The sequence below is a fragment of the Rhipicephalus microplus genome, chromosome 8 (assembly GCF_043290135.1).
Source record: "Rhipicephalus microplus isolate Deutch F79 chromosome 8, USDA_Rmic, whole genome shotgun sequence".
In the NCBI taxonomy this organism is placed as follows: Eukaryota; Metazoa; Arthropoda; class Arachnida; order Ixodida; family Ixodidae; genus Rhipicephalus; species Rhipicephalus microplus.
Window position 1 is genome coordinate 50879833 of NC_134707.1, and position 26280 is coordinate 50906112.

Consider the following 26280-nt stretch of genomic DNA (forward strand, 5'->3'; position numbering starts at 1 on the left):
GTCACTCGTTAAGAAGGCCATAATGTGGCAGACGGCGAGCAAAAGCCCGTGTCCATGTCGATGTCTATCCTATTGCCCGGCGAGCCCGTCGCCAGCGATTCCCACCCGCACTTAGTGCCTCATCCGCACAAACTTCCTGCGTCCGCGCGTCGTTCCCAGTGACGTCACACAACGATGACCTCCACCGGCGCCCTCTTTCGGGCAGCCTGGTCTTGTCTCGCGCTTTTTTGCCTCACCTTTTCTTCCTTTTCTTTCTTTTTTTTCTCTTTCTCTTTCATGGTTCTCTCCGGCAACGGCTCGACGCAGGTCGTCGCTGGCCCTGTCCGTCTGCCTTAGTCGCCGGCAATCGAAGCGCCGTCGTAGACCGGAAGACAAGCGTTCAACCCTGGTTTCGGACCCCTTCCGGAAACGGAAATACATTGCTTCGGAACGCGGATACCCGGAATGACCCGGACGATCCTTCGACCCGTGTAGGTGGGATGTCTGGCCACAGCCGTTCTGCCCAGGAGGGAAACACCTAGGAACTCTCGCAGTGAACAAGTGGAACGTGAGTGACTGGCTGTGCACGGAGATCTTCAGTGATTCGTGGAAGTGTGAACGCCATTGTGTTATACGGTTCGAGTCCTACTCCTGAGATTGGTGGAGGTGGGTGTGGGGTTTGTTGACTGCTTAGCTTGTGCGGGCCTTTGGCTGGAGCGTGAGACCAACTGGACTACTTTCTGCGTGTCTGGAAGATTCGGAGTGTCATTACTTCACTCGGCAAGAACAATCTGGAGTCCTAGGGTAAGCTTGTATCATTCATTTGCAAATAGTTGATAATAGATTCTGTTTCCTTTTGCATGTATTTAGCGAAATGTAACAAAGAATGCACGAACTTACGAATGTAATTGCTAGAACGTCACTTGATGCGATTTTGCATATGTCAGTCTAAGATTGAGGTTCCAAGGTGGCCATAGTAATTTCAGGGTATTCAGCTTTTTTAGCTGCTCATTCTTGATTTCGTTGCTTCTGTAAAATTTTCCCCGTGACTACGGACTAGGAAACTATCACGAGCTAACAGATATGACATGAAGTTTTTTTATATATATCCAACAAGTCATCGCCTACAGTAACTTCACATATCTAAGTACAGTCTACACTATGCACAATACCCCCTATCAGATCTTATTTGTGGCGAATGACAAACTTATCCTATGCGATTATCTTTCGGGTGTTCCTTACTTTCATGATTAGGGTCTAATGCATTGGCGCATACATTTAGCTAAATTCATGGTTTACTGTCTCGGAGTGATTTATTATTGTTGCTGTTCAATAGGCATGCTTTTTTCATAAAAGCTAGCGTGATGATGATGCAGCACTGCAGTTTTCACAAGGCAATATGACGAAAAATATGCTTTGATGATGTATACTGAGTCAATCCATCAATGAAGCGAGACCTCATTTCACAACCGTCATACCACTCATCGCGCATTGATCATCAGCATAAGGTTGCCATTCCGTTTTGCCGCAACAAATTTTTTTCAGCAGCCTTCTTACCGAAAACAGCCGCCGATTGAAACCACCTTCCCTCTTCCGTTGTATCAATAACAGACCCTTTGTTATTCAAGACTGCAATTTCTCAGCAATGCTTGTAACTATACGCAGTTTCCATTATCTATCTTTGTCTTGTATGTGCTTGAATTCTTATACATTTTTAGTTGACTTATGTTGCCTTCCTGATTTGCGCATCTGACACTTGTTTCTTTATTTTGTCTTTTTTTCTTGTGTGTTATATATGTTGTACCCACCCCCTCTGTAATGCCCTACGGGCCCTGAGGGTATTCTAATAAATAAATAAATCGTTTTAGTGCGAAAACTAGATGCAAATATCTGGTTAACCTCTCGGCCTTCCTTTCTTTCTCTCTCTCTCTCTCAATAGTGCGGTGTTCTTTAGTGCGCAACCTTACCCTAAACGATAATGGTCCGAATGTATTGCCAGTACAAACATGCATTCCCGTAAATAACAGCTGCGATGTCATTGTCTAACCATTTTAAACCATATAGAATGCCACCAGAGAACCCACATAGGTTAGATTTCGGTAACACCAATCGTATCAAAGAAGTGTAAACTTAAGGGCTCGTTTAATTTGTTAGACGCATGTTCAAGTGGTATGACAGAGAGGAATATTGAAATGGGAAACTCAGTAAACAATAGACAATAATGTCAAGGAAAGTATAGGAGATGTTATTAGAAGTAATTACAATGTAAATGCAAAGAAAGAAAAGTGAGCGAATAGATAGCTTGCCACCGGCAGCAGAGCCGGACGCAGTAGAGCATCAGACGCCTTATTTCGGAAGTCACAGGTTTGGTTTTTGCCAGCGGCTAGCTATTTTTTCGCCCATTTTTTTTACATTTACACTGTAATTAGGTTTAATAACATCCCCTATACTTGTCATCGTTGTCTGTTCGTTCGCATTATATTACAAACACCACTTGTATAATGCGCTGGAACTTCTTCCTTGGACACGATTCCGTAGTCTAACTAGTACTATTGCCAATGCGTCAATACAGCATCAGATATAGCTTTAACCAGAAGACGGTATTTCACCTGATTTTGTTGAACACTGACGCTGTTTTCCCTACAAGCGTCACTTTGTACGTAACATTGTTACAATGGTTTCAGGTTTGGTTCGCGCGAATCAGACCTTAGTTTTTGCAGCCTCTGTTTTCAATGATACAAAGCAGAGCTAATCGCGCTTATTATGTGTCAGGTGATTATATTGTACAAGTTTTCTTCAGCTGTGGTTTCAAAGAAAGTCTCTACAACACTTATTCGGTACTTGGATGTGAGCACGTGTATATGTTGGAAAGGTTTCAAGGATACTAATAACGAGCAGCTTGTCACAGCAAAGCGACAAACTATGACACTCCTTCGGGCGTCTTCTAGTTGGCTTAATTTCGCAGAAGGACATTCTATACTAGTTTACTAGTAGAGCTGTTCAAGTGGTATGCCAGAGAGGAATATTGAAATAGGAAACTCAGTAAACCTATGTTAGCTGGCCGCGTCGCATCTACAGCTTATGAGCACAGTTTGTCTATGCTTTCATGAGTTTTCAAATGACACTTTATTTCACAAAAATAATTCACGAACTCACCATACAGATAGCCTACACGCGTTAGCTGCTAACTAGGAACGCTGAAAAAAGTGTAGCTGAATCATGCAAATATATAATGTCATTTTCTAAAAACCACTTATGATTGGTGGGTCATTTTCGTAGTTTTTGTGTATTCAATGTCGCTCGGCACGTAGACCTACGATACTGTTTGCTTCTTTACGACGGTTTCCATCAATAAGCAAGGAGAGTTTTGTTTTATTGTCTCATTTGTGGTATTTGGTACGTTCTTGGAGCTTGACGAAAGGTAAGTAAACACAGCGAATGCGTCGTAAATACGTGATGCCTCTTTCGCAGCCCACTGTTTCACCGCATACTTCGCGTACTTTCCGCGTCTCCGTAAGTCGTATTTGCGCATCCAAGATGCATTCGAACAGTGCCAAACAACACGGGCGTTCATATTTAATCCGTTCGCACTGCGGCAACCGCAGGGGCCTAAGCGTTCAGTTGCGTACAGACGCCGCGCTGCGTTTGCATCAGGTAAGATTCATTAGTCATGGTTACTGTTTCGTTCCTCCGCTTCAGTATTAACAGTTCCGCCATAAAGCATCCCAGCGACAAACGATGGAAGGAAACTTCTCGTAAGCACTTCGCCATCCGCCATACTATGCTGAATGCGCTGTTTCTTGCCCGTAAGCACTTCCATGCTTAGATGCATTGGATGTAATAACAAGTACGCGATAAGTTATGAATGCGTCTACCTTATATTACGCAACGTTATGCCCGTTCTGCGTTAATCATCTATGGGAGAAATAGACTTGTTTACGCTCGGGCGTTTATGCCTGTGAATCACCACTTTGTTACACTAGCGTAAGTTACGTTAATATCACGTTATGCACGCAGGAGATTTATTGATCTCGCTTCGACTGAAAAATACCCAAAGTTTCTTTCCGGCATTTCGTTTTTGTCATGAGTAAAACATGACACATTACTGCTGCCTATGAGCTTTAGGTGAAAATTTTCATTCGACATTCTCACGGTTCGCATTACACCTAACGGATATTACGCTTGCAGTGTTTGCAACGTGCAATAACCTGCAATTATCCAAGAAATACTTTATTCTTGTAATTAGCGTGACAACGACAACTTATTACAACTTCCAATCACAAAGCGAGGTTTTCTCAGTGTTGACGCAATTTAATGCAACATTTATGCGTTTCAAAGCCCTCGCGAGAAGTATAGAGTGCAGGAGCATTTGTATGCGCTTGCACAGATAGGTTTTGTGTATACTTTCTTGCGCGCCGCTGCATGCCTTTTGAGCACACACGCGGTGTTTGCATTTTCTTGATCTCCTGAGTGTTTGCTTATCTACGTTTTTTATCATGATTTATTCTTAATAAGCTCAAGATTTTGTCGCTCTAAGTAAGGTAAGTAGCAAAAGTCATGCGGGCAAAGAACGGAGATGTCTCAACAACAGAGGGCCGCGATTTTTTCGCGTCGCCTCTCTTCGTGGTTTTTCGTCATTATCATTTTAAATTTACTACTGTTATAATTTCTTTACTCCCATCATAAGTATCTCTGATAACGCGGCACTCACAGAAACCAAGAAAAAGCGTGGAGTGCGATTGTATGAATAAATGGGCAGCTAAAACGTTTATGCCTGGGTCATTTGAAGGCCAAAGTAGAAATGCGGAGGTATAACCTTGGACATAATGTTGAACGCGACAACAACAGCTGGATCCTACGGTATTGCACAACGTTGAATGATGGCTAGAAGATCTGGGACAGGGCGACCGAAAGTTGAGACGCATTTGCGCTTATATATTCAAAATCATCATCATCATCATCATCATCATCATTATCATCATCGAATTTAAACGTTGGCGAATTTAAACGTTGGTGAACACTCGTTTGCACATCAACCATCGTCTTCAACCAACTTTGTGTACAGTGCCAGACGAAAGCACTGTTGCGATGTGCAAGAAATGCTGAACTGTGCGACAAATTGCGACTGTTTTATCTGTGCAACATATCTCTCAGTGGGATGCTTAAGTGGTCAAATGAGGCAAACCGACTCTGGCACTTTAGGAGGTTGCGCCAAGTCGCACAAGCTTTGTTCGCCCGCACTGGTGTTGGTCCTCACAAAGTCATTTGTGGTTGTCTTCTTTCTGGCTCATACATCGTATCTGCAGCCACTCTTTCCCAATACAGTGTGGCCAGTCATAGTGACATCAGATTAATAACCTTCGTCTGATTCTTTAAGCCTTCTCTCTTCTTATCTCTCCAATCTATGCCATGTTGTGCCGGCTAACTTAAATGGGTGCCTGCTTATCCCCTGACCTAATCGTGTACTACTGTGCCATCGTATAATGCGTTTGCCTTTTCTTGTAGGCTATCGTGTAATTCTGGTCTTCCACTCATTAACTCACCTCTGCTTTATACGGCGTGCTCATTTTCATTTAGGCCTCTTAATTCTGGCAATTACGTCACATGTATCCTGAAACGCAAAGTGTGTAGACCCATACTAACCCTTTCGTGACAACTTCACTCATAGAAAATACTTCTTGGCACTAAAGTTGAACGAAAATACCATAATTCTAGACAAGCAACCATTGTACAAATTAGAAGTGCGATCAATTTATCCGCATCATACGCTCTGCGAAAAAAATATATTACTCTTTTTTGAGTTACGACATTTCTTATGGAGATCAATTTTTTTGACGTTTACTTATGCTTGTCTAAGTCTTCGTCATTTCTCCTTAACTTCCTTCTGTTTTCTCTTTCTCTCCTTATATTTTCCTTTCCGCTATTTTTCCCCTCCTCCCGAAAGAGTAGCCCCACCGAAGTGGTCTAGTGGCTAAGGTACTCGGCTGCTGACCCGCAGGTCGCGGGATCGAATCCCGGCTGCGGCGGCTGCATTTCCGATGGAGGCGGAAATGTTGTAGGCCCGTGTGCTCAGATTTGAGTGGACGTTAAAGAACCCCAGGTGGTCTTTCCGGAGCCCTCCACTACGGCGTCTCTCATAATCATAGGGTGGTTTTGGGGTGTTAAACCCCACAAATCAATCAATCAATCCCGAAAGAGTAAGCAGGTGTTTGGCCCCTGCAGTTGGCAGTTGCCAGCTTGCTCTCTCCTTTTTTGACCTGTGTCCTGGTGTATCCGTGTATGCAGATCAAATAAATATTAATGTCATATTGAAAGAGAAACAGCTCAAAAAACGAGAGACCAGACAAAGAAGTGCACATACAGAGCACTCTCTATGTATACTTTTTTGTCTGCAGTCTCTCGTTTTTCGCGCTGTTTCCTTTTCACTTTGTCGTACCAATTGGTTGCTAATTGGTTGCCCAAGCAACCATTTAGCTGCAATAAAAACGACTAAATCCTTAAGATACACGTCAGCTCTGTTTGGAGTTAATTATAGGATCTATGGGCAGTCGTGCGACCGAAAATGCAGTTAGCGTGTACCCTTAAAAGGAGTCATACACGTGCAATATCAAGTTAACCAAAATATTCACGCATACAACTTTTCTTTTCCCGGGTGTAGCTGCAAAAGCTCATTGGGTCAATGACCATGAATCATTAACTCAGCGGTGTAAAGTTTCGGACTAGTGAATACTTCAATTACGTAAGCAGTAATGGGTATAGGGGTGACGGTGTTCTATTGCTCATGAAAAGGACACGGGATCATGTTCCCACCGTGGTGGCCGCCTTTCGATAGAAGGCTAAGGGCTTCAGGCCCGTTAACAGAGAATGGGGTGCACGCTAAAGAAGCCCACATAATATAAATTTTCGAAACTCTTCGTTGTGGCGTCTCTCATAACATCGTCCTTTTATGGCATAACACCCCAATAATTCCTAATATACATAGTAATTATTATATCAGAAGGAAACAGGCTCCTTATAAGGGTGTGGATACGGTCACTGACAAAGTCAAGGTGAAAAAAACGCAGAAGTCTTACGCCTCTTTCTTGTTTCGTGTGAAAAAGGAACCCGTATGGGTCGAGAAACGTCTTTGAGTTTTTTTTTTTTTTTTAACCTTGTCTTGGTCAGTGAACGCACCTACATCCTCACCAGACGAATTTTCGTTGAACTCTTGACTACAATCTTTCTTTCCTAAATGTGGTGACGGAACTGAAGCATTTGAAGCTTTTTGGTTGAAGTTTCCAGCGTTTAGTAGACTCTCGGATTACACGCGAGTGTGCAACACTGGTCTGCCGCCGTTATCGTCCGTCTCGCTGCCTGTCTGGCCGTCCAGTGCTGCGAATGGACGACGCTGGGACGTCAACGAGGATGCGACCAATCGGAAAGGCCTTGGAGTGGTGCTTCCGCGGTTGGAGAGCTTTAATGGTTCTCGATGAGCTGTGATTGGCTCTCCGCCGCCCCCTGTCGGTGCATCGCTCCCCTGAAGAGGGTCCGGAGTGCGATGCGGAGTCAACACGTCGCGTTCGCTTTTCGCGGTCAGTCGTCACCCGTTGATGGACCAACAAATCTAAATGGTCGATTGACCAAACGTGCACAATGAGTTCCGTGATGTTAGTAATCGGAATGCGCGATTTAACACGGGCAACCACCAACTTTCACAGTTGCCACATCAACTCAGGGTTCTGAGGGTTTAGCTTGAATTGAGGACGACGCAGCGAGCAATGAAAAGAACAATGGTAGGTGTAACCTTAAGAGACAAGAAGAGAGCAGAGTGGATTAGGGGACAAATGGGGGTTAAGGATATCATAGTTGAAATGAAGAAGAGGAAATGGACATGGGCCGGGCATGTAGCGCGTAGACAGGATAATCGCTGGTCATTAAGGGTAACTGACTGGATTCCAAGAGAAGGCAAGCTGGTTAGGGGGAGACAGAAGGTTAGGTGGGCAGATGAGATTAAGAAGTTTGCGGGTATAAATTGGCAGCAGCAAGCACAGGATCGGGTTAACTGGCGGAACAAGGGAGAGGCCTTTGTCCTACAGTGGACGTAGTCAGGCTGATGATGATGATGGTGGTGGTGATGATGAAGATGATGATGACATCAACTCACTAAAACTGCCGCCAATTCTAAGGTATAATGTAGTGCGATTATCGCGCGTAAAGACTTTGTCATAAAGGTTTAGAAGGTTGCGTTCTTAAAGACACTGAAGAGGAAATTGATGCCGTGTAGTTACATTACGCTGACCGGACTGTCACTACAAGCGATAGGTAGAATGCTTGACATGGTACAAAGAAGGCTAAACCGGGAGCTATGACTGGAGGTCCCAACAAGAATAATATGGCATGAAACAAGCGATATAAGACACAGGGACGAGAAGAAGAAACAGGGTACTACGCAAGTCTGACGTAGTCGAGTGACGACAGACTATTGCACTCTAGCGTAGTCACGTGCTTCTTTTCAACTCTGTTATTTCGCTAAAGCGCTAAGTCAGATTATTCACAATGCCAACTAACCGAATTTTCCGCCTTAGCCAACAAGTTTCCACGCGGGGTTGATATGACGTCACAAGTTTGCGTCACGTATGTTTAAATGTGGTTTAAACGTAGTATGATGTATTTTACGTGCATCGTATATACCAAACCGAAAAATAAGCTATCACACCACTGCTTTGGCGTACGATATCATGAGTCATTAGGAAGCAAGTGAATACCGAAAGCGTGAATATGGGGAGCGTGGTGTGGGGGAACAGAATGCTTAAAACGTCTTTAAAATGACATCCAATTTCGCACTCATACGCTGACACAATGGCAACAGCCTAAAGAACCGCTTAATAGCGGGAGAAAGAGAAATAAGCTCAGAATATGAGACTATGGCGTTTAGAAAGACCACGAAGGATACAGGTTAAAAAATGTGGAACTTCAGAGCGCAAAACTGTTATATTCTCATTATCGTTTTGTTTCAATATGTACAACACCATAAATTACGCTGGGAAAGAGGAATGCACAAAGTACTACTTAATCTCCATGATCCAACGTGACCAGTAATTTTATTAGAAATCACTTGCGCGAGTATTGATTATGCTTGCACTGAAAACGGAGCTCTGCTTCTTCCGCTTCATATCGGCTACTCGCTCTCTGCATTCCGTGCCGACTGGTTGTACCCTCGCGATCTCCGACGTCACCGTAGCTCTGGCCGACTGGGCTGGCCCTAAGTCATCTCCTGACGCCGACCTCCAATGACAGCGAAGCTCTGACCTACTGGACTTGCCGTACGCCATCTCCTGACGCCGACAAGAGCTCTCGCAAGTGGTGCCCCGTCCTCAGACTCCTGTGACCGTGTTTCCATCTTTTCTATCTCTCCTATCCCCTCGATATAAACTCGATCGCTGGCTCAGTGCATCTCTCTCTCTCTCCACCTTTACTTCTATCCTTTTAATTCCTCCTCACCCCCATCCCCTGTGAGCTACTGTTGAGGTGTCGCACCCTGATGCAGACAGTTATGAGGCTCACTTTCCTCTTCTTTTTTCCTCTTATAGCCACATAGTAGTTCATATCGGCAAACGTCACTTCAAAACTCACGTCAACGGTACAACGCGCAGTTTTATTGAATCATGGTCACCTGCCAGGAAGTTTAAATGCATCAGCACCTCAATATGCCTAACAGCGCTTGCGATGCTCACACAGTCTTCCCGGTGAACAGGTTCAGCACCGTTGGCGAAGGCCAACTAGGCTGACATGCCAACTCGGCTGCGCGTAACACCAACTGGCAGCGGCTGAACGCCAATTCAGCTGGGTGGTCGGTCACACGATTCAGTCATCCAGCCAAAGTTAAGGGGCCAATGAATGAATGTGATAGCAGCAAATTGGTAGGGTAAAGGAAGCGGTTGATACGTGGGGTTTAACGTCCCAAAACCACCATATGATTGTGACAGACGCCGTAGTGGAGGGCTCCGGAAATTTCGAAAAACCTGGGGTTCTTTAACGTGCACCCAAATCTGAGCACACGGGCCTGCGACGTTTCCGCCTCTTTCAGAAATGCAGCCGCCGCAGCCGGGATTCGAACCCGCGACCTGCGGGTCAGCAGCCGAGTACCTTAGCCATTGACCCCCGCGGCGGGGCGGGTAAACAAAGTGGGGCTGGCAGCTAACTGTTTTGTATACGATCTCGCACTTGTCTACAAAACGCTACTGTAAGAAAGTATACATGGCCGCTTCAGGGACACATTTTGCACAGCCTCAGCCCGTTCAGAGCGGAGCATACAGAATGTAATACGAGCCGCCGGCTGGTGTCTGCCGAGATAGCGAGACAGCGCGCACCAGCGATTGCGACTGCACCCGTAAAATCAATATTCGAAGTCGCTGCTTCAGCTACCTCTCGCCCTCCTCGCGGCTTTTCATCTTCGTTAAACACGAATGGGGAGTTTCCTTTTGTCTTCAGAATGTGATGGCCGGTCTAACAGACGGCTTATAACAACCACATGCGTCCTGCGAGGGAGGGAGACGGGCGGGCTCTTCTGATCCCTGCTTCAGCGCGTTCGTTCCGCCCTCTTGGGCGCTATTACCCGCTGGTATAACGCACGATGCACTGGGGGATCTTATCAATTTGGACTTTATACGAGTCATGACGACGATAGCAACGGTGATGGCAATAACCTATCGAGACTGTTCGTATACTTGATATCGCAAAAATGGATGCTTGCATTCTACGTTCCAGAACCACCATATTGATATGAAGCACGTCGTAAGGTGGACTACGGATTAATTTCAACGAACTGGTGTTCTTTAAAATGAGCCCAAATGTAAGCAAATTGGTGTTCTTTGCATTTCGCCCTCATAGAAATTCGGCCGACATGGCCGGAGATTGAACCCGCGTCTTGGAGATTATCAAAGTGACACCCTGCGTGCCAAGCTAGTACGCCAGGTCATGGACACTATAGAAGAGATCAAGGCAGCCGAAAAGCGTTAATATTGCTTTGATCTCTTTTGGTCATGTTTTAAAACGCACCTCTTAGTATCGTAAATCTGTACTTAACTTGGGTTTTTGAACACGACCAAGTCTACTAGCTTAACAAACTTAACAACTCAACTCAGCTTAGACGCTGATGGGGGAAGAGCTTTATTTGCTCACGAGAAGACGAAGAGCGCCTCAGTCAGGGATCACCATCGGCGGACCGCGTCCACGGCGGAGCCGGGAACTTGAGACTGTCGGTGACTTCGCATGCTCTCTGAGCAGCCCTGAGCTGCTCTTTTTTTGTCTGAGCTAATGAGGAGCTCGAGCCATTATTCCTCCTTAGAGGTTGACCCTGGTCCTCCGCGCAAGTCGTGCCACTGCCACATCATGTGCTGAAGTGTGCATGGGACGAATGTCCACAACGCGAAGAGCCCGGGTCTATGCCTTTTATGTCTTCTATAAGAACAAATCGTCACGGACAGGGCACGTAGCGCGAGTCAAGATAACCGTTGGTCATTAAGGATCACAGACTGGATTTCAAGAGAAGGTAAGCGGGTGAGGGAGAGACAGAAAGTTAGGTGGGCAGATGACATTAGAAAGTTTGTGGGTATAAAGTCGGAACAGCAAGCAAAGAACCGAGTTCACTGGCGGAACATGAGAGAGGCCTTTGTCCTGTAGTGGGCATAGTCAGGCGGATGATGATAATGATGATGGTGATGATGATGATGATGATGATGATGATGATGATGATGATGATGATGATTTTGAATATATAAACGCAGATGCGTCTCAACTTTCGGTCGTCCTGTCCCAGATCTTCTAGCCATCATTCAAACGGGCCAATGCAGTAAATCTACAGTTGTTCCTATTCGATGACCCCATTGCTCCTTTTTTTTTTTTGCTAATTTGCTCGATAGTGCTCTATCTCCACCCTATGACTCACGCAACATGGCACGAGAAAGAGTGCACTCATTTCTTGACAATCTTGTCCTTTCAAGCAGGCTTCTCCTTAAGAAGAGTGTTTTTAAGAAGAAGCCTACCTTAAAAACTGTGCTGGAGCATTTTTCGCGCTGATATGCCTGTAGCGATATTAAGATGGTGACCGCGTATGAAAAACTGACCTGCAAAAGGAAATATGCTTTTTTATTTAAAACTATTTGTTTTTACATAGGTTGTAGTGAGTGCTTGTAATAGAAGTACCAGTGATACAATACTATCTCGTGCGAAACGTGAACGAAGCTGTACGCTTGTTCTTTTTGCCGACATACTGATACAAAACTTCAGGAACGCTTGTATATGCATACAATTACAGGTAGCCATTTACACGTTTTCTCATTCCTTATCTATATTTTGTACTTTAGTGGGCTATTTTTATTGTTTCTTTTGTTCTCTTCTAGTGGTGCCTACTGCACTTACAGACTTACTATTCGTGTGTTTCATATTCTTTTCGTGCTGTGTCTTTATTACTCGATAGATATGATATGATTCGTGTTATTTTTTGGTGACGTCAGCTACAACGCGAAAGGAGAGTAACGCATGGTGCGAAGCGCACGAGCAATATTTTTCGCTGCTCTTATTCACTCGGTTACGAGGGCCGAAAGAGGCTAAACCAAGGAACAGGCACTTCCGAGTTGGTTGGTTGGTTGGTTGGTTGGTTGGTTGGTTGGTTGGTTGGTTGGTTGGTTGGTTGGTTGGTTGGTTGGTTGGTTGGTTGGTAGGTTGTTTGGACCCAAGAGCAGTGGCTGAACACACTGTGGAGGATCGGCAATGAATCGCACGGCAATGGTATTTTGGTAAAAACAAAGCTTGCGCTTTAAAATGTGCATTTTGTGAATCTTCTTTATTGTCGTAGCAATTGGAATGTCGCGTTAGTTGTCTTTCACATTTTTTAGGCAGTTATGACGACACATAACAGACAAACGAAAAACTGCCATTCCTGCACGCAGCTAAAGCATGCCGTAAGAAACACAAATGACCGTGTGCGTCACGTTGTTCGTTTCAAACTACGCTACAATGCCTACTGAAATTTCGATTGTTAGGTTCCCGCAACGCCATATGTTCTTGTTTTGCGAATCAGCCAAGCGACCACTTTGGGCCCGCAACGCAACACGTGAACCTACGCACGTTCTCTATTCGTTTATGCTTTTCTTAGCTAATGTTTAAACTTCTCGCATCACTTTCTAATCGGTGGTCCTTCTGAAACACTCTCTCATTGCGCAGTTTATATGTTTTGATGCTTGGCACGAGTCTACGCCTCTTTCACGCAAGATTACATATGGTAGGAATACTCGTACCAGAAAAATTTCAGCCCCGCTGCGGTGGTCTAGCGGTAAGGTACTCGACTGCTGAGTCGGAGGTCGCGGGATTGAATCCCGGCTGCGGCGACTGCTTTTTCGATGGAGGCGAAAATGCTGTAGGCACGTGTGCTCAGACTTGGATGAAGGTTAAAGAACTTCAGGTGGTTAAAATTCTGGAGCCCTCCACTCTAATAATCAGATGGTCGTTTCGGGTCGTTAAACCCCAGATATCAATCAATGAAAAGTGTTTTTTTTTTTTGCATCTTACTCAAATTGTTTGGTCGTCGATAAGATCATCATTTTTTCACTCACAGCCATCGACTCTGACACCAAAATCGACCCTGGTATTTCTGCCAAACGAACTCTTCAACGCTATCGCGTTATCGCATTCGCCACGAGCACGCATACGGTTTAATGGCAATGTAGAAGCAGCTTATCATGAAGGAAATGAAACAAGCTATTCATTACGCGTCACCTGCTTGCAGTTTAGCTGGACAGCGTAGTGCCTTCGTGTTCAGCACAAAGCCGCTAGCACATATGACGCGTGGTTTGTTGGGTGCTTGTGAACTATGTCACAAGCAGCCCCCTGTGCATGTTGCACACGTGGATAAAGGATCCTTCGGGTGGAACTTCTTCGCAGTTGTTTATCCGGCAAATTGTTTCATTTGCCATTAATTAGTATGTGTCGTCAAACCACTCTATTTAACATATACTAAGCTCAGAACAAACAGTCAATCATAAGTCTAACGGTCGCAAACGTACCCCTGACAAAGAGTATCGCCTGTCATGTTGCGGTGTTTTTTTTTTCTCTTTATTTTTAGCCTGAGTGTGTTTTGTGTTCATTTGCACTTAGAGGTAAATGTAATTAATCCTAGATGCCTGATGGCCGTCACGTTTTGTCGCCGTGCCGCAATACCACTGCTCCCACCCACGCCTTTATTAGGCGGAGGAGTGCTGCGCCTTCTGTGGGGATATAGAGGAACCTCATTGGAAACCGCCGTCAGCGCGGAGCGCATACAAATCGCCGGTACCTCGTCGATGTATGTAGTTGAGTGCAGCGTTATATGATTCCGCTGTTTACCTAGAGTGTGCTTTCGTGACGAGTTGATGGTTCTTTTTAATGAGTCTGCTTTCGGCCAGGTTAATCTGAATGCTGGCGGAAAGAGTAATCACCTAATTTAGTTTAAGAGAGTGCATTCCACTAATGTTGGTTTCTTTTTTCTGCCCAAATGATCGAACAAATACCGATTGAGTAAACGATAACTGACAGTGGCGTCCTCAGTTTTCTTGCAATCGTAAAGACAGTGCCGTAAAGGCGCGTTTAGGCATACTTCGCTTCATACATTCGTAACAATGCTATGGAAACTACGGAAGATGCGTGGTCTGCAAAACATGTAAGCTTGCGTTTTTCGCACTTTGATCTCATCGTTGTAAACATGGCCTCCAAGATTGGCTCCAGCTGTAGGTTAACAAAACTAATCGCGGAGGCCGTGATACGAATATGAAGTCACACTAAACAATCTCTAACAAGCTATTTTTATAGACCCTTGACGACTTCTGGTTTCGTCCACCGATGTGCCTGAATAGCATAGGTGGGCAAGAAGAGCGTCAGAAAATAGCCGTCTGATTTGTCTACCCTTTCCTTTAATCATTTGGCAGAAATATATTTATATAAATGTTCTTTTGGCCTACATAAAACTACAAGAGATTGCCTTGAACATCAATCACGTGCTTTTTATCTGGAAAATTAATAAGTCTTTCCCAACCCTTGAAAAAACGTGAAAACGTCCTTTCGGTTTCAACTTTACGAGCTGGTTAAAGAAGTGACCGGACGTTCTTTTGAAGCACGACGCTCGTAATCTTGAAACATTCCACATTAGAGGCGCAAAGCAGTTTCATTTATAAATCAGTCTAAAAACGAAAAAGAAATTGGCTGCGTGTTAGCTTGTTTTGCTGCAAAGGTCAAAAAACGATAATCTTCTGCTGTGTTGTCCTCTTTGCTTTCCTTGCCTCGCATTTCGTTTCACGTTTTTTCTAGCACCTTCGTGCTCGCCCTGCAGCCCTTATTACCATGTCTTCTGCTGGCCTTCTTCCGTACGAAGCGGCGCATTTTCATTGCAGCCTAAAAATCACTCGTGTGTTTCTAAGTGTTTCTAATTACGTATATATGAACACACCACCTAATATTGATGAATTTATATTCCGTCTCATATATGCGTAATATTTACTTATTGATCGACAAAGCTTACAAGTATGAACGATTCTACCAGTTCAAGATGGCTGGACGTTCAGCAAGGACTTAAATTTTCGCCGGGTGGCCGAAGCGCGGGAGAGACAGACAGACGAAAGTCTTCGCGTTCAAATATCGCGAGAAAGACAGGCTCCTTTAAAAAATTCACATTATGAGTGGTCAAATTACTGAACTACTTCTTCCCGCTAACGTACCTGCCAGAAGAAGTCTCGCTAGCTTCCATCATGTTCCGCCTAATGTGTGAGAAAGAGTACAGGCCTACACGATGCTGATTTCGGTCTCCCACCTGTCACGAGATGCTGAAGATAGTTGGCTACGGACAGCAGCAGTTCTTTGCCAAGCAGTCGTCGTTTCTGGCTAATTGACGTCTCTTGGCAGACATCTCAAGACCATGTCTTGAGTGTCTGCCAAGAGACGCAAGGATGTACGGGAACTTCGTTCCCGTACGTCCTTGCGCTAAACAATGCGTACTTGGCAGAAAAATCAGCCATGCTTGCTTGAAGACGAGCTCGACTAACGGCTCGTTTGATCGCCTCATGATGCACCTATTTCGTGTGAAGCTTTCTGAAACTTCCGAGATTTTTTTGAAAGTTGTGTTTTCTGTTCATGTTTCGTGGTTTCATGTTTAGTTATTGTTTTCTAAATGCGAAGCATTTCTTGGCTAAGCTACTCGTCTGAAATACTAGTGGCCAAGGTACTCGGCTGCTGACCCGCAGTTCGCGGGATCGAATCTCAGCTGCGGTGGCTGCATTTCCGATGGAGGTGGAAAGGTTGCAGGCCCGTGTGCTCAGCTTTGGGTGCACGTAAAGGAACCCCAGGTGGTCGAAATTTTCCGTAGCCCTCCACTACGGCGTCTCTCATAATCATATGGTGGTTTTAGGACGTTAAACCCCACATATCAATCAAATTCACCACTACGCACATTTTTTTTTCACTGCAACTGTGCGAAATGTTTATACAATAACCTCGTTTCTTAATTATACCCACGGCTGTTCCCTGTTTTTTAGTTTGGTCATACATATGTATACCACGTGTTTCCGTTTGACCACTGTCAAACAGCACGCTGCATGGCACGACCAAGTTCCCCTCAGTCTGCTCACTACCACTTTTTTTGCTTGGTCATCCTCGCAACATTCTGGCAAGCAAATTTATTTCTGTTCAAATCAGTGGTGTCCGCTATTTTTATTATTTCAAGCTGTTTCTTTATTCTTTAGCTGTTATATTCCTCAAACTAAACGCATTGTCAGAAATTTTCGTTTTTTAAAACACCTAGCGTCTTCATTAGGAAAATATCGATTTAACCAAGATAAAAAGTTAATCAGCAGTGCCGTGATGCAGCGCCTGTATCTCATTTCCTATACATTGTTGGTCACACGGCTCGTACTTATCTATTTTAGTTGCGTACGTTATATATAGTTACAGCACTGTGCGTGTAGTCGGTTCGTCATGCGAAGCAAAAGGGTCCGCGAGGTGCAATTGATCTGTCTTGTCGTTTCGAAACGCGGGCCTAAAATAGGCGATGTTATTGACCAATCGATACGGTCGTCACTGTTTAAATAGAACGGTCGATTTTGACGAGGAGGGTCCTTTTGAAGGTTCCGCAAGTACACTTTGCCACACGTCACCCGCCTAAAGGTCATCCGTAAAATATTTCTTATGGCTAGATGCTTATGCATCTCAAAACATATGCGTGGGTTGGAATTGTATTGTACTGAGTGTGCCAGTAGCAAACCTGCTAAGGGCGGTTAAAAAAAAAAAAGTAGAAGCCTTTTTTCTCACGATAAAATGAGCGCATCCGAAGGATGGCGTTGGCTTGACTGACCTACTATTTCTCTTTCTTTCTTACCTTCTTTCTTTTTTCTTTGTTTGTTTCTTTTTTTCCTTCTTTCTTTGTTCCTTTTCTTTCTTTCCGTCCCTCCTTTGCGTCTTTCTTTCTTTATTAATTTCTCTCTCTTCTGTTTTCTTTCATTCTTTCAATAGCATTGCGTAATGATCACTCCTGACGGTTTCCTTCCTCCTTGGCAAGCACGGGACCTCCACCAACGTGCTTAACGGCACAACACAGTTGCTACAGGCAACGACGACAGCCGTGCGTTCATACCTAGGCAACAAGAAAATACAGCAGCGTGAAAGTTAGCTCGATAGAAGGTGGCAGTGCTATACTTAAAGTGCTTGGTCAACGAAACTTTCGTCATTGAAAAAGCACCAGCTATTGCGAAACGGCTCATACAAGAAAGCACGTAACCGGAGCAATTTTGATGGCTGAATTGATGTACACTTGCTAGCACTGGTTGCTGCGGCTTGCGATGCAGCCAGCACTTTAGGACAATGTTCTAGTCAGGTATTTACCGCTGCGATGTACTCTAAATCGTTAAACACTTTTTCTAAACACACATTTACCGCTGCTCGAAAGAAGGTATTTAGCACAGACGGTGTTTTGCGGCCGTGCACGGTACATATCTTATGTCTTACACCCCCCATTACGAATCACTAGGTCGTTGCAGTCCCTCATTGCCTCTTTTTTCTGGTCAGGTGGAACAGAGCTGGTTTGCAGAGCAGCTCTTGGGCAACCGAGAAACTGTGCGGTGGATTCGCATTCCCATCCGTCTCTGTTTACTGCCGGCTGCTTGCCCTACGATTCTTACTTCAGTTGTTGCATGGTGATCAGTGCCCCGCGCGTGATCTTGCCTGCTATTTCTTAGGCACCAAGTTACGCTATTTACTACCAGATGCACGGCTTAATTCTGCACCACAAACACTTCACGTACCTGCATTTTACTCAACGGCAGTATCTTTTTATCGACACGCGCAGCTGGTTTGTCCCGATGTGGACATTCTCGAAAGCCGCATTGTAGATACAACGGTGGCTCTTCTGCTTCCTCTGGTTCCTCCAGCTCGTCTAGCACGATCGAGGCATATCTCGTGGAGCGCGATAACGGCATTGTTTTTGCCTGGTCACCTCCGTGACTTTATGTGGCGTCTTGGATGGAGAGTACTCCCAACACGGGACAGACTGTAGAAGTGGGGCATGGACCCATCTTCCACTTGTCCTAACTGCCCGTTACAGGAGTCTCACCAGCATATGCTGCAACAATGTGTCATTGCAAAGGTGTTTTGGAAGTCAGTTAACACTAGTTTTCGTGGCTTATGTGTTAATCGCTTTGTAACATCTGGTCGCTGCTCGCGTAGTCGCTTTGCACGCCTTCTAATAGCTGCGGGAGCTTTTTTGTTTGTGGCGTAATAGATGCGAAGCTGTTGCGGCAGGTCATCGTCGTCGTGCTCTCTTTCCGATTCTGGAACGCCTCTACTCTGAACTCTTATCGTTTCTGTCAGAGGAATTGTTCTTCCTTGGGGAGGAAGAATTTCTGCGACAATGGTCGTGCCGCTTTCGGTCCGTAGTTGACAGACGCATTCAATTAGTCTTCCACCTGGCCTGGTTCCTATAGCCAGGTCACCTATCAATGTCTGATTAGTGCATGTAATCAGTATGTGTTTACTATTTCTATGTGTTTGTGTATGTCCCATATGAGTGTGAGCTCTTCTATATATGCACTTCATTCTAACGCTGTAAGTTGTGTAACTCTTGTGAATATTGATATCTGTTGTACATATTTTCTAACATCTTCACCAAGTTTTTTAAATTCTGTACATATATCATCATGTACATTGTCCATATTGTGATTAGTGTATGTATGTAGTGTACGTAGTTATTAGTACCATGAACTATGGACATCCTATGGACTTGGCACTTTTGTTTAAATGTGTACTGTATGTTGTACTTTGTCCTTTGTTTGTTATTGTGTCTGTCGTCCAGGCGCTCGTTCCTTAGGTTTGTTGCCTCTTATGATAGAATAAACTTTTTCTAAATACACAGGTTAACTGATCTTCACTTTTCGTAAGAATAAATTTCTCTAAACACGCAGGGCCTAATCAAGTGCGAGGCCAACGGGACTCTTTATGATCTCCCATAGTAGAGTACCCAGTACTCTAAATCGTTACTCACTTTATTCACTAGACAGTAGACCTTTTTCCGAAGAGAAGATACTTGGCTCATGGCTCTACGCGTCGCTGGCCAGCAACGCGACGCAGGCATTGCTAAGTTTTCTAAAGACGACCGGACTACGCGACCGCTTATAAGCGTGCAATGGACAAGGTCACATCTACACACACGTTGCCCTTCACTTCTCTCTCTCTTCTCCTTTAATCCCCTCACCCCTTCCCCCAGTGCAGGGTAGCAAACCGGACGTGCGTCTGGTTGACCTCCCTGCCTTTCATTTCTTCCTTTCCTCCTCCTCCTCCTCCTCCACTTTATTTAAACACACAGTGTAGTCAAGGTGTCAGAAGAACAAATTTTTGACCAGAACGTACGAGGCATATAGGCGAATAATACATGTTACAACTCATTTGCATTACTTGTCTCCATGTGCTTGGAGTTGTCGAAGAATTCGCCCTTGCGCGGCCAATAGCTAACTTCCTGGTTAGCTCAACAGACCCTTTTCATAAACCGCAAGTGCACTTCCTGCGCTACATATTTGCTCTAGTAATGGCGGTACTTCTCCTGCTTCAAAGGGAGCCAAGGTCATAGTGAACTTGTTGGCGTTCGTCTATTAGGCCTAGTTCACACTGAAACATCCGCTTTCTACAGCGACCGAAATTCCCCTGCCGCCGAAACGCAGCGTCGTTCGCACTAGACGCGCCCCGCGCCGCCAAATATGCCATCTACTACGGGGCGAACGCGGGATGAATGCGCTATCACCCGGTTATTGTCGCGGCTCGCAAACGCTACTGCGCTATCCGGTGGTGTATACTACGACGATTATCGTACGCAAGAAGCAAGAAAAGACAGTACTGCTTACTTTGCTGGCAAGTGGCTGTCTTGTAATGCATAAAGAGCAGAAAAACCACCGACGCCAGTGGCGTTGGTGGGTTCGTTTTGCTCTGCAAGACCGCAACAAGCTCGGTCACGCCAACAGCAAGCTCGGTCACCTCTTTCACGAAAATCGAAGGCGAAGTAGGCACAGAGTAGGTTAAACTCCCGTTGGTTTCAACAATAAGTTACGTGCACTGCGGCATAACAAGTGAGTAGGGCTTGGCCGCCATCTTTCGAAATTCCTTGACAAGCGCTCCTATTGGTCCGCGGTGACCGATTCGGCGGCAGACGCCGCAAAAATCGGTCCGAGAGCGATCGGCGCCGAGAGGGCCCTTTCGGCGGATCTCGCCGCCGCCGAACCGGATTCGGAGCACTTTCGGCGGCCGGAATGCTCAGTGTGAACGCGGCCTTAGGCGTATTTATGTCAATATAGCTCATCCCACATTTTTCACGTCATAGCGCGAGTGAACCGCGCTTGAACACTGCAGAAAGTGACTAAACTTCGTTATTCGGGTAAACTGCATAACAGGAAAGCTAGCTTTACAATTATGCAAAAGTATATATAGGTAGAGCGACTTACCTGGAAAGAAGTCGATCCCAGGTTTGATCCTTGAACCAGGACAAATATTTCGGCACCCAAGAACCTTTCTTTCCGAGAAAGCAGTACGAATTTTTGAGTGGCTTTGTGCAACAAACGGGTGGTAGTTTTCTATTTCCTTTTCTTGACCCTTACACCACCTTGCGGTTCTCCTCAGAACTCATTTGCAAATGTTTTCCGATACCACGCTGTCTTTCAATGCTTTCTTACTCTTTTTGCCTGACATACCTAAGAGTAAAAAGAAGTTGGCACGTCCATCAACCTTTTGAAACTCGTAATCTCAAAGTATGCACACTTCATTCATATGAAAAAAAAATAGTTTTTATGAGAGCCATTCATTAGAGGCACCTATTATAGTAATCGAGAAAGTCACAACAACCATTTTGGATACAATTCACGCATAAGCTAGGCATACTTGTTATTTTTTTTCCTTTTTCTCTCTTTTTTTCCCTTTCATGGGGTCAAAATGTTCGTTTTGCAGTTATTCTGGTGTCGGCGTCATAGGCTTCATGCAGAAAAACAGTGTCGTGTGGGAAAAAGTCGATCCCAGGTTAAGCTGCGCTGAAAATGCGAGCCTACGTACGAAAAAGTCATCAGCCGACATACTGCCACCTGGCCCTTGGCTCTGCCCATGTTTGCCGACCCCACAACCGGATGGCGTCCACATCTCGTGCAGGACCTCTTATATTTTGCCAATGCAAGCCCGACGCGGCCAATTCCACATAGAGGAGGCATTGTCGGAGGCAAGGCAAAACATAAATGGCTGCTCGATAAAATGCAGCCCACTCTACAAGACGTTGCCAGTAATCGTGTGGTACGTCTAACAGAATACTATCGCTTTTCCACGATATTGCCAGCCAAGCACTCAGATACGGGGACAATTTTTTGTCCCAATCTGGTAAGACGCTAATACGCGAAATAAGTGCACTATTTCTGATCTCTTTAAGAAAATGAAATCAACAAACTTAGCGGTGATTGCTTACTACTGAAGCCCTACTCTCTTCTTCGTGAGCGAGAGACAGGCAGGTCTAGTGACAGCTGTAAAGTTGAAACTGGTGGAATATTTTTAGGCACTAAAACTCGCATGTGATTGTTCGTGAGTGACACTCATATGAGGGCGTCACGTAATGTTAAGAGGGCCTGACACAGCAACGTACACAATATGGCTCACGAGCCACCGCAATAGGCACCGTTGCTTTGTGAAGAGTGATCTTCCTCCCCACCTGCCGGCGTTGCAGGTTCTGACCGCGGGCTCCTCGGCTATCAAGTTTTGCTATGGTGATTGATTGATTGATTGATTGATTGATTGATTGATTGATTGATTGATTGATTGATTGATATGTGGGGTTTAACGTCCCAAATTTCCCATATGATTATGAGAGACACCGTGGGGCAGGGCTCCGGAAATTTCCACCACCTGGGGTTCTTTAACGTGCACCCAAATCTCAGCACACGGGCCTACAACATTTCCGCCTCCATCGTAAATGCAGCCGTCGCTGCCGGGATTCGATCCCGCGACCTGCGGGTCAGCAGCCGAGGACCTTAGCCACTGGACCACCGCGGCGGGGCTTGCTATGATGGCGAAATACCTCGCAAACATTAGTCAGCAATTTACAACAACCTCCTCCGCTGACCAGCGAGTGTGACTGAACAAGACGCCCTCTCCTTATCTCCTATTAAATTCCGCGAAAATGTCACTAGGGGGCACATATACTTTAGTACAAACGGCACCTGCAAATATACACATGCGCAGGTCTATCTGTCAGTCAGGAAGGAAAATAGAAGTATACATGTTTTTTTTTAATATCTTTCCTTCTGGCCTGTAATGGCTTTGCTGCATGGGAATCGGTCACTCCACCGAAAAAATATTGCGTTTTATTGCTAGACACTTGCAGTTCTCAATTCAGGTAACTCATACACATTGGGGGAAAAGTGCGCTGCAAGGTAGAATCTCGAAGGGATGAAAAGTAAATTCCTTGATTATGTGGCCTCGTTGGAGGCGACTTTTCAACGAGCCGACTGCCATTTGTCAGGGCAGCAATGGCTGCTTCGTTGTCGAAACGATGACTCAACCGATAGCCCGTGTTCAAAGGTTTTTTTTTTAATTTTGTTTTTGATTTCGAAACGTGAAGCTTCGTCGTCAAATCTGCAAGAACCTCCAAAGTGACTAGTAGGGACATGAGGCACATCCCACTCACTTTCCGCGGGAGCACAAATATTACAGAAGGAGAGTTAAATCTCAAATGAATTTTGCAGGAAGCCATGTTGAGTCATGCAAACCGAGCGACATCCTCTCGCGGTTGCGCACCTCGTTGCACGAACCGCGATCTCAGCTCTCTGGACTTACAAATTAAACTCGCAGGGATATGCTTCGCGAGACCCGAAGAAATGACGCGTACGGAGACGCTCCTCCTTCTTCATCAACATGCGGCTCCAGTCAGGGCTGTTACGCTACCCGTGCACCCCCCCCCCCCCACCCTCCTTTGCTCGCGAACCACGCAACGAAACGCGGGCTGCGTAGGAGCGACTAGCCAAGGCGAGCTCATAAAGTTAACCTGGCTTCCCCGACAGATTCGCCTACCTATGCATATATCAAGCGACTCGGGCGAGCGAGCGAATAGAGATCCGAGACCAGCGAGGCGGAGAGCAGTAAATCTAGCGTGTCCGAGCGCTCGACCGGTCACCACACGGTCGAGTCGGCGGTGAGACGAAGCCAACCAAAACTGCCACTGAAGCTTCGCCACCGTGCGAGCCCGAACGTAGCAACTCCCTATCTCAGACACCAGTTTTTCTTTCTCTTTCTATCAGACACGTGGGCACCGCCACACCCCTCTCCCCTTGTTCCCCACGACACGCACCCAAACGAACGCATGTAACACGCGCGCATAGTTTGACACGCATAACAAAAGGCGCACACAGACGCACACGTGCAGGCTAGCGCGCCTCTGCGTTCGGTGGCTCGCAGCATTCGGTCGACGAGCGGCCTTGCTCGACCGACGGGAAAGCTTTTCCCTTCCCTACTCACCTTTTTTCCCCACGACGCGCCCCCTTTTCTCCCTCGCCTCCTTAGCCGCCTTTTCGTCAGGGATTAAAAATGCATAGGACGCAACCCGGCCGTTGTCAGGGGCAACCGTGAGCAACCGAGGACGGCTGTCGGCGGCAGTAACGACGCCTGGTGGCGGCGGAGTGAGAAGGAGGCGTCCGGGCTAGAGTGTACTAGAAGTGTGTATCCGGGCGGCACCACCTTTCCGCTGCGAATGGCACGCGCACATATTGTGACGTAATGTGTGACGAAAGAAAAGAGAAAAAAAAGCAGGTGGGTGCCATCGGCACAAAAAAAAAATGATTACCGCTCAACCACTCCCTACAATTATTAACCGCTAGAAAACTCCGGAAATTTTGACCACCTGGGGTTCTTTAAAACGGGCACCTACATCTAGGCGCACCGTGGCTGGTAGTGGCACGTGCGTCGTATTCCTCGAAAAAACAATTTCAGGTAGGGCGAAGTCGGGCTTCGTATGCATATGCGAGGACCTTGTTAGACTGCTATCAACTGAAAGTAAGGCTACATTATTCACCTACAGTGAATAAGCCTAACAGAAAGTATGCCAGCGTCTACCATGGCCGACGTTAGCCATGGCTTGCCTTCCATTAGCTTACGTAACGCCAGCGCTGGAGGCCGTAGAGGCAGAGAAGGTAGACGATGGTGGTTGCTGTGGCTGAAAGTAAATAGCCGTTCGCTACATGTCGACCCCTTTGTCGTTTCCTCTCGCGGCAATATGTTGTCGAGATATGGGACAGTCTGTCGGCTGCCTAGTTGATCGATAAGTGGGATTGCACATCCCTAAACCACCATATGATTATGAGAGAGGCCGTAGGGGCGGACTCCAGAAATTTCGACCACCGGAGTTTCTTAGATGTGCACCCAAATTTAAGCAGAACCCTTAAACTCACACTTCCTTCCTTCATTCAATATCTCCATGTTCTTCGAACGCATCCAAACAAAGCAGTATGCTATTACGAAAGCCCAAGTAACAGCCTCTGAAGTTTCTGGATCCCTCTACTACGGTGACTTTCAGGATCGAATCAGGGTTTTGGGACGTAAAAGCCTAAACAATACAATTAGTACTAAGATAACTGAAAGTGTGCTTTCCGCAACTGCTATGAAGTTTGTGGGTTTCGATATATAAAATAGAGCAGGCACAGGGTTCTAATGCAAGTTTGTTTCTTTTTTTGATGGTATGCCAGCTTCTGTGCTGCACAATCGAAACAAAATCACTCGAATGTGTCAGACGCGACATCGTTTCTTAAGTTTATTTATCCTGAAGAACCTTGGCAATCTATCACTTAGCTTAATTGGGAAAGTGCGTTTGGTGTGCACGCAAAGCGAGTTTTCTCAGCTGCACGCAACACCTCCCGAGGTAACCGACGGGTGCAATAAAAAAAAAAACAAGTCAACAAATATATCCGCGAAAACACAAGAACCTAATCAATACCCCGTCGTTGCACATGGAGTATATGAATTGACATTGGCAGATTTGGGTGCACGTTAAAGAACCCCAGGTGGTCTAAATTTCCGGAGCCCTCCACTACGGCGTCTCTCATAATCATATAGTGGTTTTGGGACGTTAAACCCGACATATCAATCAATCAATCAATCAATGAATTGACATTGGTAGGCACTTTTGACAGCTGGCATGTACGTGCAACAGAAAAAAAAAATACCCTCACCGCAACCCCGTGCAGACACGGTCTGATCTATGACAGTTGAGCCCGCCTGACAGCAGTTCGCTTCAAAGCATATGCCGTTCTGACAAGGTGTGAGATGGCTTTCGTATGGGTATACTGCGATTTGAGTTACACTAACACAGAGAAAATTTGCTGCTCTGTATACCGTTATTATGTATTTATAGAGTATTTCCTCGTTAAGAAACAATGTGAGGACCAATTTACTGCTTGGTGGTGCGAGCGTCGGGTGACAGTTTTATCTTTCATGCGATTACAGTGTGAAATGCAGGAGCCCAATTTACTTAAGATGCGCTGTAAAGGATCTTAGTGGGTCGAGATTTCCGCAGCCCTCCACTGCAGAGTTTCCTATAATGTTATGGTGGTTTTGAGACTCAAAATGTCACATCTTATCATTCGTTTTCAAATACAGCCTCGAATTCCTCCGTTCCTAGATATCAAGTTTCCCTCGCCCCATCGCACCATACTAATCATAATATTTAAAGAGAGTTTAGTTGAAGATCAGGTTGCTTGAAATATGAAGACCACGTACCTACTTTTTCTTGGAGTATTTTGT

At 45.5% G+C, this 26280-nt stretch overlaps 1 protein-coding gene across 1 annotated transcript in view; it reads left to right on the forward strand.

Moving 5' to 3' along the window:
- Positions 1-421: 421 nt before the first annotated feature.
- Positions 422-26280, forward strand: part of LOC119164459 (excitatory amino acid transporter) — a 166260-nt gene continuing 140401 nt past the window's right edge. The window contains exon 1 of the mRNA XM_037416651.2: positions 422-783. The gene's annotated coding sequence lies outside the window, so the exon portion shown is untranslated. The remainder of the gene's footprint in view (positions 784-26280) is intronic.